Here is a 12,511-nt window from a genome sequence, read left to right as displayed (position 1 = left end):
AATACCATGCTAATTTGAAAACTATAAGCCAGAAAAAACAGACTGATTATTATAGATGAATATAACCCTGATGACTAATGTAACTATGGTCTTTGGAATCTGTGTTCACTGCAACAGTAACAGACCGTTGTTAGAACTGATTTCCAATTCTATCCCCTTATCCCTGAATTTCCCAATTATTCTCCTCCCTGCTGCGTGCAAAGGTGGAGAACATTAGAAACATGGCACTTAGAGCTGGAACGGGACAAATGAGAGAGGAGGAATCTCTCCCTCAGGATCTGCTGCAATATCAAAGTAAAAACAATCTTCCAATCACTTGTGTAAATAACCATTAAAATGATGAATCGTCCTTGCATTTTCTCCTTTCTCTCTAGCGCATATTAAAAAAATGACAATTTGTTTCGAAAATGACCAATGTCATCTGAATGTTTGCAACAGGGGCTACTCACGCATACACGGTAATATTTTTAAAGCAGAAAGTGTTTTCAGCCTGGTACAAGAAGATAAAAAATTACTATGCGGTGTATTTGTAGCTTTATTTTTTTTCATTTCTCAAGAGACAGGTTTCTTCCAGAAGCGCAGTTGATAAAACATGATTTATTTTTATAATTTCGCCAGAGAAAAGCTGAAAGTACCTACCCAGCTTCAGTACTCCTGTAAAATTAACTGCTAGTGATTTTTGTTCATTTTATACCTTATTCTGAGCTTTGCTTTAATGACTGCCTTATTTTTCTGTTTGAACCAGATAGAAAAATAAACTCTCAGAGTGTGAAGAAATTGCCAAAACATTTTTTTCATCTGGTAGTTTTCCTATAAACTTAATGCCCTTTATTTTCACTCTAGAATACCAGTAAAACTACTAAGTCAATGAATTAATTGTTAAAGTCAGCATCACCTAATCTGTGTCCTTTCAGTTTAAAAAGACATCCTCTAATAGCTAAAGTATAAGACATTCATCATAGAATATTTACCAAATAAGAAAATCTTAAAAATAGAATAAAAATTGAGAATAATCACATGACCCAGAGATAATCACTGTAAATTTTGGTAAATTGTTTCCTAGTGAAGGAATCTGAATGTTTAATAAATTTCAAACATATCTGCTACTCCTCAATAAAACATGAAACTTTGGTCTAATTTTCCCTTTGAAATTTATATTTGTAGTCATATTTGATAAAGTTTTTGATGGACACTGTTTTAAATTATTTGACAGGCTGAATATTAAGCAAGAGATAAACAAGACTGTGGTGCAGAATAAAGTGGAAAAAGAGAATTCTTTATGCACTCATATAATCATGACACAATCAAGCCATAGAACTTCCATCACTCCTATAAATTCCTTGGTGCCCTTTTGTAGCCAATCACCTCTGCTCATCCATGGCATCAGGCAACAATTGGTGTGCTTTCTGTTATATATACTGTATACTATAGTTATTAGAGTTTTCTAGAGTTTCACATAAAGGGAATTCCTACAGTATATGATCTTTTGTATCTGGCTTCTTTCACTTAACATAATGGTTTTGAGATTCATTTATATTGTTGCATGTAACAATACAATGTTATTTTATATGACCAAGTAGTTCATTATATGGTTATATAATAATTTGTTTACTCACCAGTTGATGGACATTTAGGTTATTTCCAAGGGCCATCATGTTTAAAGCCACTATGAACATTTGTATAAAAATATTTGGGTGGGCGTGTGTTTTCATTCTCTTGGGTAAAAAAGTAAGTATGAGATTTCCCAGTCCGAAGATTGGGTATATACACGTTTCACTTGATAAAAAAAACTGCCAAGGTATTTTCCAAGCTAGCGTATACCATTTACACTCTCATCAGAAATATATTTGTTAGGATTATTTCCTCAAGTTTTAACCATTCTGTTGTATGCATAGTGCTGTATCATTAGGGATTTAATTTGCATTTCCCTAATGACTAAGGTCATCTCAACTAATGTTGAGAATCATTCATGTGCTTATTGGCCATTGATACATGTTCTTTGATTAATTTTTTAAATATGATGTGAAGTAAAGGCTAAAATGCTTCATTTTCATATGGATATCCAACTATACCAGTACTACCAGTCAAAAAGATTAACTTTTCCACTATGCAAATACTGTAGAACTTCATTAAAAACAATTGGCCCTGTATATTTGGATCTGTTTTTGTACTCTATGTTCTGTTTCATTAATCAACATGTCCATGATTAAATCAATACCACAGTATCTCGATTAATGTGCATTCATAAGAATTTTTTAAATTAGGTAGTGTAATTCTTATTTTTCTAAGTGGTTTTTTCAATTCTGGATTCTTTGCATTTCTATATGGATTTTACATTCACCTTAAAAATTTCTTCAGAAAAGTCTGCTGAGATTTTGATTTGCAACTGCAACTAACTTTATTTATTTAAGTCAATTTGGGAGTTTTTGACATCTAAATAAGTCTTCTAATCAATGAACTTCTTTAGGTTTATTTTAATTTTTTTCTGCAATGTTTTACAGTTTTCAGTTTTCAAGTGTTACATATAATTTGTTAAAGGTGCCCTAATTTTTTTGGTAATTGTATTGTAATGGTTATTCTTTAATTGCAATTTCTAATTATTGGTTGCAAATATAGAAATGCTCATTTTTATACATTGATCTTATGTTCCATTGCCTTGCGAAACTCACTTATTGGTTCTAGTAGTTTGTTCATAGATTTGTTAAGATTTTATAAATACATAGTCATCTCTTCTGCCTTTCTAAGACATATACATGTTGGGTTTTTTTTCTTGCCTAAGTGCACTAGCTATGAATTCCAGTAGAATGTCTACAGTGCTGAGGCTTGTAATCCAAGAACTATACCTCCTCCAAGTGTATGTTCATTAAGAGTAAACAAACAAACAAATAAAAAACACTCCATATACTGGAGGAGTCAAGTGAAATAAACAGTGTTCTGAAAAGCATCAACTTGTATCATGCACTTATTTGAGGACACCAGTAAACTGTTTCACTGTTCCAAATTTAAGCTTTCAGTAAATTACCACAAAGTAGTGTGCCTAGGCATTGTGGCATACAGCTCACTTCTGAGCTAAAAACAATAAAAACAGAGTGATAATTAGGAATTTGCCATTTTACTTCGTGTTTTTACTCATGGATTTAATGAACTTACATTTGAAATCATGCATTATCTCTATCTAAGCCAAGGCTTCCAAAATAAGTGAACTGTTTAAGTTATTAAACATAATTACACACAAAACTATGGAGAAGGCAAAAGGACACATCTGAACATTGTATTTGCATATGATCAAAATTCCATTAGCATGTAAACAAAGGATCTGCATGGACCAGAGACACACTCAGAGCCTGAGCAGGGCTCTGTCATCTTATCTAAGGCATGTCTGGGAGCACAGCAGGGCCCAGTTACAGACCCGAGTGCACATCATACAACCAAGGAAGCACATAACTTGAAATAACCAGGCCAGCCTGGCTTTCCTCACTTAGTGAGAAGAAGAGGTAAGGACATTGAGGCTGCACTACAGCGAGGCTAGGCCCCCAAAGAGAGTAATTAATAACTTGTTTTATTGGGAGGAGCCTGGCATTAGGCAAATCCTTTCCTCTTTTCATGTTTATCCATCCAAAAAGGGCAGTCTTTTTAATCATGGAGATTTGAGGACATAGCCTCAATTGACCTATGTGAGCACAACAGAACAAAGGATTAAATGGTTTTTATAACAAGAAATAGGCTAAAATTACATCCTCCTCTGTAAACTAAAAAATTAGCTATAACAGGTAGCATATCTTCTTTGCTTTTCTTTAACTTATTTCCTCCATTCTAGTTTCTTTTAATATTAGAATCAATTCAGTTGGTAACTGCGAAGGTTTGAGGACTCTCTTCCATCTCCATGTTTTCACTTTGGTTTGCACAAATCTCAGGGGTACGATGTTTGGAAAGAAAACACATTCCAGACCTAAAGGCTGTGCAGGGGGATTTGTACAGCTCCTCAAGCAAGTAACCATGCTGGGTAGTAAAGCTGGGCTGGCTGAGGTAATTATCACATGCCTGGCCTGGACAACATGGGAAGAGTACAGTTCTAATGAGGGCAGGACAGGAAAAGGTAAAAGTATGTGTGAGCTCTCATAGAACCATTAAAAGGGGAAATTCCTGAACTGGTTTGGCCCAATTAATTTCAAGCATTCCTGTCATTTGAGTAACGGGTACAGACATTACATGTGCGGCAGGGCCTGCTAGAAACCAAGCACTGTGTTAATTGCTGGGACAGTCAGCATCTCTGCCCCCTAGAAGCTTACAGGAGAGCAGGAAATATGGGCAATTACAGGATGACCAGGGTCTCATGGGAGCAGAGGGGAGGGTATGTAACTTAAGTGTGGAGTCCAGAAAAGTCTTTCAGGAGGCAGCAACAGTGAAGCTGCAATTCTATGGAAATGAGTGTCTAGAGGAGGAGCAGCACCTGGGGAGGAAGAGAATCCCTTGAGCAGAGAATCCAGAGAGAAGCGAGTGGGGGGCTTTTGATGAACTGAAGGAAATTCAGGCTGGCTGGATGTAGAGCAATCCTGAAGGAGGCTTGGAGGTCGACCCCATTAGAGACTTTGGGCTTTAAAAGCAGAAAAGAGTCACTGGAAGGTGACTGAGACCAATTGCACAGCATTTTAGAAAGACAGCTCTAACTGCAGGGTGGAAATGTAGTGGAATGGGGCAAAACTGGAAGTCACATCAAGGCTTCTTTCACTGACCTAGGGAATAGGATGTGCAGAACCACAGTGGTGCTGCTATAAAGAATTGCCATGACCTTAGTAACTTAAAACAACACATTTACTATCTTAGAGCTCTGGAGGTCTGTAGTTCAAAATGAGTCTCATCTTTGGGACCCATCTTTTCCAGCCTCTAGCAGCTGACATACTCTTTGTTTCATGGTCTCTTTTTTCCATCTTCCAAGTCAGTAATGGCCAGTCAATTCTCCCTCATAATGTCAACCCTCTGGTTCTGAATCTTCTCTCTCTCTCTTTCTTTCCCTTTAAGGGCCTGGCCATTACATTGGGCCTTCCTAAAAAATCCGGGCCAATCTCTTTAAGATCAGCCATCCTTAATTAGCATCCTTAATTCCATCTTTTAGACTTAATTGCCCTTTGCCTTGTAACATAAGGTATTCAGATTAGGGATTAGGGTGCTGGCATCTTTGCCAGTCATTATCCTCTTCCCACTACTATGGCTACTGCAAGGAGTGAAGGGATTCAGGAGATATTTTGGAAGCAGAAATAAAAACAGTGATTCGTGATTCCCTGGAGAACAGCTGCATGCTCAGACAGTTCAGTTTGTGCTTCTCTCCGTTATCCATTTATAGCCTTGTGTTATTTGGGGTGGGGAGTCTAGGCGGCTGACAAAATCAAATCATTATTACAATATGGGAAATAAAGAAAAAGAGATCAGAGCAGAAGTGGCTCAAGGAAAAATCTGACTAAATGGCCAAGATTTACCTCTAGAAATAGTTCTGAGATCTCCAACACACCAACAAAGGAGGGATTTCTATGCTTTCCTCATAGCCACAATGATTTCACTCTGGAAAAATTTCAGGGAAGCATTATCACTCACCTTTGATAGCTCTTTAGAAAAATCTCAGTAATTATCCATAAAGCATCTAGTTTTAAACAATGAAACTTCCTGGTGATATTTCCAAGATAAATTACCACATTTCCTCAATTCTAAAATGCACATTTCCCAACATTATGTTTCTGAAATCAGGATGGATATGGACATTTAATGTAGCATTTCTTCTTTTTTACTTTTCCTCTCAAAAACTGTTTTCAACAGATGAAGTCTTTACAATTAAGGGTATGTGGTAATTTTTCTCCAACCATGGTGATTGTCCTACTAAGGCAGACAATGTTTGTTTTTAAAGTTTAAGGACTTTTTAAAAAGATTTTATATTTATTCATGAGAGACCCAAAGAGAGAGGCATTGACATAGGCAGAGGTAGAAGCAGGCTCCTCACAGGGAGTCCGACGCAGGACTCCATCCCGGATCCTGGGATCACGCCCTGAGCCGAAGGCAGATGCTCAACCGCTGAGCCACCAAGGCATCCCAAGATAGACAATGTTAATAAGCAAATGACAATACCTTTGCCACAGACATTGTTATAGACCTGGATCAGACCAATGAGCTGTGAGATATTTGAGAAAGGTAGCTCCTCACTCTTCCAGGACAGAAGTTAGAAGACAGGTCTTTTCACACCGGATACAAACAAGGAAGAAGCTCTCAAACACAGCAGGAAGAATAGATGCAAAGATATGAAGGATTGTGGATGATAATGTTGATATACCAGGTTCTTTATTGAGCATCTATTCTTTACATTTAATCCCCATAATAATCTTGTGAGACAAGTTACCGATCTTGGATCCTGTTTCATAAACCAACAAATTCCTTCTACTGTTTGAGTCAGTTTGAATTTGTCACTTATAATCATATGCATTCACACAGATACAGCTAGAGAGCTATTGGGGGGGGGTATATACCATCGTCAAAAAACACCAAACACTAACATCATACACCAACCTGAGCAGAAATTTCCCTTTTTTTCCAACCAGTCCCCAACTCAGAACCAACCCAACTTTCTGCTTCCTCCTAGTTTGCCATACGTTGTTGGTAACAGCTACATAAACTGAGTATCATAAAGACACTCCATAGCCCATGATTTCCCACTGCATTTTAAATATCAGTGTTGCTTAGATATTCCTTCACTTGTGACTTCTCACCTACCTTTAGAACTCTCTGATTCAATAATTTCAAATGTGTATTACTTTCCTCTTGGGCCCTAATCCACATCTTCCTGCTTTCACAGAAGATCTGGCTTATGCTGTCATTGAAATGTGAACATCCTCAACTATACCACCTATCCTCCTTTCTTACTCCAGGGGTTACACCTGGATTTAGTTGCATCAAGCTCTCCAGATTGAGATTATTTCCCATGGCTTTCTATTTGCTCAACCTCCAGACGTTCTGCTGGGATCATGAACTTAACAGAAGAATGCTAGGGGCTAGGGATGCCTGGGTAGTTCAGCAGTTGAGCGTCTGCCTTCAGCTCAGGGCATGATCCTGGGGTCCTGGGATTGAGTCCTGCATCAGGCTCCCTGTAGGGAGCCTGCTTCTCCCTCTGCCTATGTCTCTGCCTCTCTCTCACTGTCTCTTGATCTGTGTTTCTCATAAATAAATAAATAAACTCTTAAAAAATAACAAACAAACAAGGGAACACTAAACTCATTCATACCCTCTATCCCTCATCAAAATCTTGCTTTTCTCTCTGGACTCCCTATTATTGCAGTAATTGGAACATGAAAAATGGAAATGGGAGTAAGTGGGGGTAGAAGGCAGCTAAATTAGAATTTTCTGACTTGCAATCTTCAGAAAAAGACGGGTGTTGTACTGATTTTTCCGACCACATTAGGAAGGGCTTCATGTGGACAAGGATGCTGACAGAGCCAAGTCAGCTCTCTCATTGAAATCTCACAAAAAAGGGAAACTATTATGGGTGGACCTAGAGGTCTATAATCTTGTATATGCATAGTAACACTCCTGAGCATGATATAGGAAACCCTCTTAGCTGTGCTAAGTAAGTAATAACAGGTTGGCAACAGCTTTTTATTGACAGTGTCAAGAAACAAGAGGTCAGGCATCACATATTTTTCACAGTCCTCTAGCTTGGGAATCTCCCATATATTTTTTCCTCTCCCTAAGCCCTACAATTGGTTCTCTATCCTGGAATCATCACCCAAACACCGCTTCTCCTCTGCATCCTACTGGACAAGGTAGTCTCAACAGCCCTGTACTAGATAGTAGTACCTTCCCCCCTTGCCATCTGAGGAAATTCTGCTCATCTTTCAAAGCGCAATACAAGCTTTCTTTCCCCTGTGAAGACTACAATGACCTCTCTTTTCTACTTGTCCTATCAGAGATGACTGCTCATCCTGGCTCAGACCCAGTGTTCATTTTCCCAATGTATTTTTGCATGAATAGTTATGTATTCGTAGATGATCCTTATTAAACTTTGTGCTCTCTCTAGTGGGTCAGTCAGGGAGTGAGGGAATTGAGGGGGAGAGCAGAGACATGATATCTTCTTTTTCTTTATATTTTCTGCTCCCCAAACTGCTGTTGACCTAATTGATTGAACCAAATCTCCTGAATATGCAAATACATGCATAGGCATATTGCTGTAAAGGTGTGTTTCCCAGGAAACACAGTAAGTGCAGACTTTGGGATTGTTGTGTTGCACAGTTCCAAAATGCATTGTGGGTGTGGGGGAAGTTGTGAATGGAAAAAGGCAGAGGCGTCACGCACTCCTGCTCAAAGAAACTGTGCAAGTCCTGCAACAGCCCTACTGCAATCCCTTCCAGTCAGTTCTGAAATGGCCTGGGGGAAAAGCGCCAGACAGAGTTGTAAATTGGCTCATCTCTGCTGTAGACCAGGAGTGCACTGGGCTGAGACACACACATGGAAAGGACATAGAGATGATTACTTTTCTAAGGGATATAAAATACCCAAATGGTGTAATACAGGAATATTTCAGTATCACTAAACTCCACACTGCATTAGAATCTGTCACCCATATGGAAATAGATGGTTCTGAACTTATCACCCTCATATTTCCAAACTAGCAAATGTAAAAATGGTTCTGCATGCTTGTTTGGACAAAATTTTGCAAGCAACAGCAGATTGTATTGTTTGTCGACTGCTGATGAATTATGCTTGGAAGGTTGAATATTGCCTCCTTTTATTATTACTTCCCATGTGCTAGGCACTGTGCCAAGCACTTGTGTAAAGGCAGGTGAAGAAAGGGAGTTTTCTCTCAGAGGGATTTAATGTCTTATTCAAGGTCACCATCCAGCAAATGAGACACCAGAGCTTGAACTTCAATCTGATGCACTTCAAAGGCCACATACTTAACTACTAGGAGAAACATGATCGTCTCTCATCAGGTACGGGAGGTACAGCCATTTCAAATGCCACGGAAGGTTGCTACTAGCAGAAGGAGGATATGAAGCTCTCCTCAAGTGAAGGAACCCCTCTTGTCCAGGCCTTTCTCGAGTCACACAGAACCAAGTGTTCTATTTTTGTTTTATTTCCCGTGGAAATTTTTCCTGTGGAATTTTTCATTACAAAGGCCACCAAGAGGTAGGAACAAGAAGAGCAGGCGAAAGGTTTTTCTCTCTGCTGCTCCATGCTAAGGACATCTGCCCAGGGATCTTCATCTTTTGAAGGCAATGTGAGACTGTGCTGTTGGCCATTTAGAGCTACTTGAGCTTAAAGGATCCTGTTGGCTTTTTCCTGAGGATCAAGCTGTAGAATTCATGTTTCCCAGGATGCTCTCTTCCATAGCCCTCTCATTGTCTTTTTTTTTTTTTTTAAATTTTTATTTATTTATGATAGTCACAGAGAGAGAGAGAGAGAGAGGCAGAGACACAGGCAGAGGGAGAAGCAGGCTCCATGCACCGGGAGCCCGATGTGGGATTTGATCCCGGGTCTCCAGGATCGCGCCCTGGGCCAAAGGCAGGCGCTAAACCGCTGCGCCACCCAGGGATCCCTTCTCATTGTCTTCAGGTCTTCAATGTCACTTCTCTTCACTCTCATAACTTCCTGTCCATGCTTCAGTCATAGTCTCTACACCCTGTATCTAAATCTCTGGTTCGTCTGTTTCTCTCAATAGACTTGAAAGCTCCTTGAAGACATGAACTGTGTCATCTTCACTCTTCTATCTCTAGTACATAGCAGAGTACCCGGCACAAGGTAGGAGCTCAACAAATAATCTTTGCTCGATGAATAAATGATTCTTCATAACGCCTGTTACCAGCTACTAATGATCTGAGGAACTAAGGATCAGAACTGATAAGGTTTGTATTATGGGATAGGTTGAGGATGGTGATGAGGGAAGATTCAGGACACAAACTGCTCTTGAGGTGAGGATCAAAGGGGCATTGAGTGAGACTGGGATAGATGTGAAGCTGGGATAGATGTGCCTCCACCACCATAGAATACTGGCACCTGCTGTGATAGAGAGGAGGAGTATGGAAAAAGGTAGAAAACGGAAAGGGAGAAGAAAATACTACAATGTATTTATTAGTTCTCAGTGTTGTGTTAGGCCAATCTTGGGGCCTTCCTTGGGTTTTCAAAAATGATGAAAGAAGGATGTTTTTCAAATTTTAACCAGGGACTCTGATTTGGCTTAGTTATATTGTTTGGGAGCTTTGCATATGTCAAAGTTTTTATTTAACTCAATATTTAAGGAAGGTACCAGTAAGATGTTAAAACTATTTCAAAATAGAATTCAATGAACACACACACAGATACACATGCATACATATACAATCAGGAATTATGAAATCTATTTGCTAACAGATGCAAAAGTGGTTGATATATAAAGCAGAAAAGCATCATGTTTGAGGTTATCTTTTCCACATTGTGGAAATCGGTTATATCTCTATAAGACAAAATTCTTTTCCATTTTTTATGACAAAGATCACTTGCATTAACTTTCTACAGTTTCTACACATGCACTATTGTAAGATACTTTAATCGAAGAAAGACTATCAAAGATGTCCACAGCCATAGAATCAGATCATTCCTGGAGGTTCCACTGGACAAGATACCAATGCTCCACTAAAAGGATAGCCAACAAACTATTTTTTTTTTGCCCACTTGTAAGTCTTGAATAATTTTCCTGACAAAGTAAGTTGAAAATGAAAATGACTGTAAGTATGTTGTTAATTTAAGAAGACTGTAATCCTTAGATATTTTATAATAATCTAAGGATAGTAGCACCTTACATCATTATTCTAAGTACCTTTTGTGTATTATATATATTCTTTAGTCTTTATAACTCTGTGAACCATTGTACTATCATCCCCAAATTACAGACTGAAAACTGAACACAGAGAGGTTGAGTTATGAGACTGGGGTCACACAGCTGGTAAGCAGAGAGCTGGAATTCCAATTTAAATAGTTTGATTCTACAGTCTATTCCCTGGCCTGGACAGAGGCAATAATAGTGAGGAGACAGAAAAGTAGATAATTTGTGGATGCCTAGGTGGATCAGTTGGTTAAGTGCCCAACTCCTGATTTTAGCTCAGGTCATAATCTCAGAGCCCTGGGGTTGAACCCTGGTAGGGTTCTGCACTCAGAGAGGAGTCTGCTTGAGGATTCTCTCCATCTTCTTCTCTCCCTCTGCCACTCCCCCTGCTCGAGTACATTGTCTCTCTTTAAAATAAATAAATAAATAAATCTTTTTTTTTTTTTTCAAAAAGGTAGATAATTTTGAGAGCCACTTGGGAGGACACAGCTTGTAACTGCTCTTGATTAGATGAGAGAAGGAGAAAAGCACATGGAGAAAAGGGCAAGAAGGGAAAAATAGGTGATAAAATAGAGGAAAGAATTAAGAATGTTTCATTTCATGTTTATCCAGTATTGTGAAAATTGGAGAAAAGTTTATCAAATTGTACTGTTATGGTGTTATTATTGCAAACAAATACAAGGTAATATAAACTGTTATAGTCCCTGGCTAGGGATGGCAGTCATCACTGTTTCCAGGAGATAATACTGTCCTTTTTTAAAGAATTGAAGTACAGTTGACACAAAATGTTACATTAGTTTCAGGTGTACAACACTATGATTCCACAAGTCTACATATTGTGCTGTATTCACCGCAGTGTAGCTACCATTTGTCACTGAATAACACTATGACAATGCGATTGACTATATTCCCTATGCTGTACCTTTCAACCCCATGACTTATTCATTCCATAATTGGAAGCCTTTATCTCCCATTCCCCTTCACCCACTTTGCCCATCCCCCAAGAAAATATTGTTCTTGCTAATCAAATTTAAAGTTTCTTGAAAGTATAATTATAAGCACCTCTTATTTACATTGGGCATAGATTAGGTTGGAAAATACCCTCCTTCCCTAAAAAAAAAGTAGTGAAATATAATATCTCTTAGCTTTTTAAAAGTTAAATGTGGGTTCAAATCTTGGCTTTTTGTTTTGTTAGCTTTGTTAATGTAAACATATTAGTTTCTCATTGATTAAAAAATATGTGCAAATCATTGAATACAATGCAGGCATTCAATAAGCACCCTCATAAATGATCTTTGTCATTAGCACTTACCTAATCTGATGAAACCCGGGTGCTGTGTTCTTGTGGTCCTTGTGGTTCTTGCCAATGGAGGCACATCACTCACAAAGCTAAGAGGATCTGTTTCTTCTGAAAATGCATCAGATGGTGGGATCTCTCTTGTGGAAAGAAACTTATTTGAAAAAACTGGAACTTGACCAAAATCTTTATTTTCTCTAATACAAAAGCCTGTGCTAAGGTACTCTAGAAGATTGCTTCTACTACAGAACCATCCTAGATGCAAAATCAACAAGTTACTTTTGGGCCACTGGCATCATTGGAGGAGAATTTGAGCACCAACTCTTAATCCCTGAAATAAACTTCTATCTGCCAAAGATCCTGTCCCCAAGGCATGGCTG

General features: G+C 38.5%; 1 long non-coding RNA gene across 1 annotated transcript in view; it reads right to left on the bottom strand.

Moving 5' to 3' along the window:
- Positions 1-12,511, bottom strand: part of LOC140616834 (uncharacterized) — a 99,704-nt gene that overhangs the window by 21,619 nt on the left and 65,574 nt on the right. The window contains exon 4 of the long non-coding RNA XR_012017167.1: positions 12,147-12,271. This is a non-coding gene — a long non-coding RNA (uncharacterized lncRNA). The remainder of the gene's footprint in view (positions 1-12,146; positions 12,272-12,511) is intronic.

The sequence above is a fragment of the Canis lupus genome, chromosome 25 (assembly GCF_048164855.1).
Source record: "Canis lupus baileyi chromosome 25, mCanLup2.hap1, whole genome shotgun sequence".
Classification (NCBI taxonomy): Eukaryota; Metazoa; Chordata; class Mammalia; order Carnivora; family Canidae; genus Canis; species Canis lupus.
Note: the sequence above shows the minus strand (reverse complement) of the source record. Positions and strands in the feature narration are given on the sequence as shown.